At 36.7% G+C, this 6000-nt stretch overlaps 1 protein-coding gene across 5 annotated transcripts in view; it reads right to left on the bottom strand.

The window, feature by feature from the left end:
• TRAPPC8 (trafficking protein particle complex subunit 8) overlaps window positions 1-6000 on the bottom strand; it is an 83673-nt gene that overhangs the window by 75667 nt on the left and 2006 nt on the right. The gene's annotated exons all lie outside the window — the stretch shown is intronic.

The following is a 6000-nucleotide window of genomic DNA, read 5'->3' as shown; positions in this document are numbered from 1 at the left end:
TTATATTAAGGACTCAACTTTTTATTTTTTATTTATTTTTTTTTTAAATAATTTTTTTTTTAATTTTTTTTTCAACGTTTATTTATTTTTGGGACAGAGAGACACAGAGCACGAACGGGGGAGGGGCAGAGAGAGAGGGAGACACAGAATCGGAAACAGGCTCCAGGCTCTGAGCCATCAGCACAGGTGCCTGACGCGGGGCTTGAACTCATGAACCGCGAGATCATGACCTGAGCTGAAGTCGGACGCTTAACCGACTGGGCCACCCAGGCACCCCTGGACTCAACTTTTAAAGTCAGACTTTACTTTAAATCCTAGCCCACCACATGTTTTCCTAAAAACTTTTCAACTTTTGTATGCTTCAATTTCCTCATCTATAACATGTAATTAATGCCTTCTTCAAAGGGTTACTTTAAGAATTTAGAGGAGATATCGTTAGATGAGACAATTAAGTGAAAAGCACTGAGCACCAAACCTGACATATACATAACTATATAGTTAGGTGCTTAAGAAAAAATGAAAGCAGCAGGTATCACACACATTCAAGTACAGCATGGATCATCATTTTTAAATAAGAGGCAAACTGGAAAACTGGCTTTGGATACCTACCCATTAAAAAAAAAAAAACAACACTTTTTTTCCTCAGAGGAGAATCTTTACATCAAACTTTTTTTTTTTAAGTTTACTTATTTATTTTGAGAGTGTGTATGTGTGTGTGTGTGAGAGAGAGAGCAGGAAAAGGGCAGAGACAGGGAGACAGAGAATCCCAAGCAGGTTCCACACTGTTACCATGGAGCCAGACGTGGGACTCAAACCCACCAACCGTGAGATCATGATCTGAGCCAAAATCAAGATTCAGACACTTAACTGACTGAGCCTCTATATGAAGCCCATATTTTATTTTTTTTTATTTTTTTATTTATTTTATTTTTTTTTTTTTAATTTTTTTTTTCAACGTTTATTTTTGGGACAGAGAGAGACAGAGCATGAACGGGCGAGGGGCAGAGAGAGAGGGAGACACAGAATCGGAAACAGGCTCCAGGCTCTGAGCCATCAGCCCAGAGCCCGACGCGGGGCTCGAACTCACGGACCGCGAGATCGTGACCTGGCTGAAGTCGGACGCTCAACCGACTGCGCCACCCAGGCGCCCAGAAGCCCATATTTTAAAATAAAGTTACATCAAATGTCTTCCTAAAATTTCCTATGTGTCCTCTCTGTTGACTTCTCAAGTTTTAATTAACATAAGACGATAATCTTTTAAAAATACTACATATGGCATAAATATGTACACTTGTATTATAAAAATAAATATATGTATCAAAAGTATACATGCAGGGGCACCTGGGTGGCTCAGTCAGTTAAGCGCTCGACTTTGGCTCAGATCACGATCCTGCGGTTCATGAGTTCAAGAACCGCGTCAGGCTCTATGCTGACGGCTCAAAGCCTGAAGCCTGCTTTGGAATCTGTCTCCCTCTCTCTCTGCCCCTCCCCTGCTCACGCTCTGTCTCTCTAGCTCTCTCAAAAATAAACATTAAAAAAATTAAAATAAAAAAAATTTTTTAATTAAAAAAAAGAAAGTATGCATTTAAGTTCCATTATGACTGGCTATGATTAAAAAAGGAAGAAAGGAAAGGGAACCTCAACTGTATAATATTTGATTTCTTTTTAAAGAAAAGGAAGAAATACAATGTAAATGTAATAAGATTAATATTAGTTGGTTCTGGGTAGTGGGAAGCTTAGTAGGAAATTCTCTGAATTCTTCAATAATTGTTTGTTTTCTAATTTAAATAAACACACAGAAGCCGTTTTCCCTAATTAAATTTCCCAGCTGGTCTAACTATGAAATAGAGAAAATGAAAAGCATGAAAATACTATGCTGCATTTCTGATATGTTTTAGAAAATACTGTACAAGTATTCTCCCTAAAGTTGGTCTCTAATTGCCAAAAAACATAAAAGTGTCTCTCAAAATTTTAAACTGGCTAATTACTGTTAGTATCAACACAAAAAAGTGTCAACACAAAAAAGACATTCTAGGGTCGCCTGACTGGCTTAGTCTGTAAAGCACATGACTCCTGGTCTCAGAGGTCATGAGTTTAAGCCACACGTTTGGGGTAGAGGTTACTTAAAAAAAAAAAAAAAAAAAAAAAGACATTCTAGTTTTGCCCATATTCAGAATGAGTTTATCATTTATTAGGTAATCCTACTAATAAATCCAGAAATGAGTTAACAGATGTGACAGCCAGCCTCTGAAACAGTCCCCAATAATCCTGTATTTTGAGTTATACACACACTTGTGTAATCCCTTCCCACCCAGGGTTGTTATATGTGCCCAACAGAACACAGCAAAAACAAGAGTACATCACTTCTGAAATAAGGTTATGAAAGAGTACAGGGTCTATCTTGGGTGCGCTTTCATCACTCCCTCTTAGCGAAACTAACTGCCGTGCCATGGGGATACTCAAGGAGCCTATGGAAAAGCCTACACTGCACACAACAGAGATCTCAGGAAAACATCTAGTGAGGAAGTGAGACTTGCCAACAACCACATGAGTGAGCTTGGAAGCAGATCCTCCAGCCCCGATGACTACGGTCTAGGCTGACAGTACCACTGCAACCTCAAGAGAGACCCTATCCAAGAGAGACCCTGGGACAGAACTACCCAGCTGAGCTACTCCCAGATTCCTGACAAACTGAGAGACAAGAAATGCTTTTGTCCCCCCTAAAGTGCTTAATTTTGGAGTAATTTGTTATACAACAACAGAGAAGTAAAACACTGGAATATCCCAAAACTAACCTAATAAAGAGGAAGATAAGAGCTAAGAATGATTAAAAGAAATACTCTGAAAAAACTCACACAGTTCTAAAGCTTGGCTTCATTAAGAGTATATCACAAAAGGTGACATCATAATCACATGACATCTCAATTTCAAAATGAAATTCAGCTCTACCATTGTCTTACTTTTACAAGTTACCATATAAATACAATTTTTTTGTTGTTTTATATAAGTAACCTCTACCCCCAACATGGGGCTCGAACTCACGACCCAGAGATGAAGACTTGCATGCTTTTCCAACTGAACCAGCCAGGTAGTCTCATAAATATAATTTCTTGAATACTGTATTATGAAGTAACATTTCCCAGTATGTGCAGGTCCACAGACTACTGTTTCCTCAAGCTAATTAAGAGTTGTTTCAGAAAAATCAATTTCATGTTCAAATAATTTGAGAAACATAGGATTAAGTTTTTAAAAAGTCTCTTTATACCAGGTCTTCCCAGAGCCTTTAATGTGCTCAATGACACTGTAATTCTCCCGAACACATGCTATTTGAAGCAAACTTATTTGATCATAAAACTCATTTGCAGGGCATGTATAAAACATTGGGTGTCCTATGGAATATATATATATTTTTTTAATTTTTTTTTCCAACGTTTATTTATTTTTGGGACAGAGAGAGACAGAGCATGAACGGGGGAGGGGCAGAGAGAGAGGGAGACACAGAATCGGAAACAGGCTCCAGGCTCTGAGCCATCAGCCCAGAGCCTGACGCGGGGCTCGAACTCACGGACCGCGAGATCGTGACCTGGCTGAAGTCGGACGCTTAACCGACTGCGCCACCCAGGCGCCCCTGGAATATATTTTTAAAAATGATAATATCTTCTATGTTTTTACCTAGCACACGAGACTTTACTATATACAGGAAACCTGAATTGCTGGAAAAATTATCATAACTTGTACAAAAATGACACAAACAACATATGTATCTAAATTTTAAGGGGTGCCTGGGTGGCGCAGTTGGTTAGGCCATCTGACTTCGGCTCAGGTCATGATCTCACAGTTTGTGAGTTCGAGCCCTGCATCAGGCTCTATGCTAACAGCGTGGAGCCTGAAGTTTGCTTTGGATTCTGCGTCTCCCCCTCTCTCTGCCCCTCCCCTGCTCACACTCTGTCTCTCAAAAATAAAATAAAAACATTAAAAAAAAATTTAAATTTTGAAACTTGACTTGAATTCATCCAAAGTTTGGTACTTGAAAAACTTGTAGGTTAATTATCTAGTCACACTAACATGGTAGTTAAAATTAATAAAATATATCCTTTTAAAGAAAACTAGAGGCAATAAGTTTCCTTCAAAGGTCCTTTAGAAAATATTCAAGATTTACACTGAAGATTTACATTCTGTTCTTTTTAAACCCTTAAGTAAATTTACTCCAGTTAAAAATAATACTTTTTGAAAGTGACAGTCAAGTACTTTCAAAAGTTGATGTTTAAGTGAAATTTTCTTAAGTCCTATAAATGTCTAAATGATATGCTGAAATACTGTTTAAAATTACTGAAGAACTATCACTATGACAGCAAGAACAGTGAAGTCTGATTAAGTAATACTACCACCACTATTCTTTGAAATAGATGGCCAGTAGAAATTTCTCAAGCAATATTAAGATTACAAACTTTGTGTTGAAATGACGAATATATATTCTTTTAGGTCTCAAACATATATATAGCATAACGATAAGAAAAATATATATACTCACCATTACTTAATATAAATAAATACTTGTTGGATTTTAAAACATGTATCCAAGAAATCTAGAATGGCTCTCCACTGACTAATACATCAAGTCTAAACTCTTTTTTTTTTAATTATTTTTATTTAAACTCTATTTTTAAGGCCCTACACATGCATGGTATTCAAATTTGTTTTATCAACCCTCCCTCACTATTCACTATAGCTTTAAACCATGGGTTTTTCTACTGAAATCGAAAAAAAAGTGCACTCTACATTATATCTCAATAGTCAAAGCAAGTTTTGACCTCAAATAATAATATACCCACAGGCCAGAATGGAGTCCAATTATTTTTTTTTAACACTCCTTTCTCCTTTTAAGGAAATTTTAGCTGTTTTAGTTAGTTGTGTTCTTAAACTATGTACCTGAAGTTATATTCTCATGCCTCATTGCCTAAAGATACGCTGTCTTTGAGGAATCCCCACACTTGAGACAAAAAACAAACAAACAAAAAAAAACAGTAGCCTTTTCTGGATGGCTAAGAACCCCAAAATTTATTTATCAGCAAAAAATTAAACTACAGAAAATTATGTCCTTTTCACCAAATTTCTAATGCCACCACCAAAGTCCAATGTCCTAATCACCTTAAACTTTGAAATGTTTATCAACTCTTATTTATCATTATAAACCATACAATTCTAATCTCCCCAACTTGATACCCTTGCTCAAGAATCTATGACTACCACACATTTTTACCATTAGATATGAAATCCAAAATCCCATTCCCAGAATTCAAGATCCTTCCTTACCTAGGAATCATCTTCCCTTACTATACTGTACTCTGATGGGGCAGTTTCCTCACTGCTCAGGAAGCACTCAATCTTAACTTCTAGCTTTTGCCATTCTCACCTCATCCCCATCCTCAATGGGAAATGCTGGCACTCTTCCTTTCCACCAACTCTCTACCTAACCATGAAACCAAGAAACCAATTCATTTTGTTTCTTCCTAAATCTTTTGCAGTTTACAGAAGGAAATCAGAAAAATCCTGAGGTGGGCCCCTATTCACTGCACTATTCAATACAGGAAGCACCAGCCAGATGAAGCTATTGGGTTGGGCACTTGAAATGTCTAATCCAAACTAAAATGTAAACCTTATAAATGTCTAAATGCATACCAAAGTTCAAAGACTTAGCCATAAGAACATAAAATACTAAGATGTTTTATACTGATTACATGTTGAAATAGTAACATTTTGGAAATATTGGGTTAAATACAATACTAAAACTAATTTCACCTGCTTTTTACTTTTTTTATAGTGTGACTTCTAAATAATTTTAAATTATATATGTAACTCACATCATATTTCTGCTGGACAGCACTGCTCTCTAGTGTGAATAACAATCCTACTGCTAAGAGATAAGATGACTTAAGAATACTTTGAGTCACATTGCCTGTTTTTAAATCTTTCCCACATACAGGACTGTAGACAAGTTAA

Source organism: Herpailurus yagouaroundi, unplaced genomic scaffold (assembly GCF_014898765.1).
Source record: "Herpailurus yagouaroundi ecotype Mexico unplaced genomic scaffold, PumYag 142, whole genome shotgun sequence".
Classification (NCBI taxonomy): Eukaryota; Metazoa; Chordata; class Mammalia; order Carnivora; family Felidae; genus Herpailurus; species Herpailurus yagouaroundi.
Note: the sequence above shows the minus strand (reverse complement) of the source record. Positions and strands in the feature narration are given on the sequence as shown.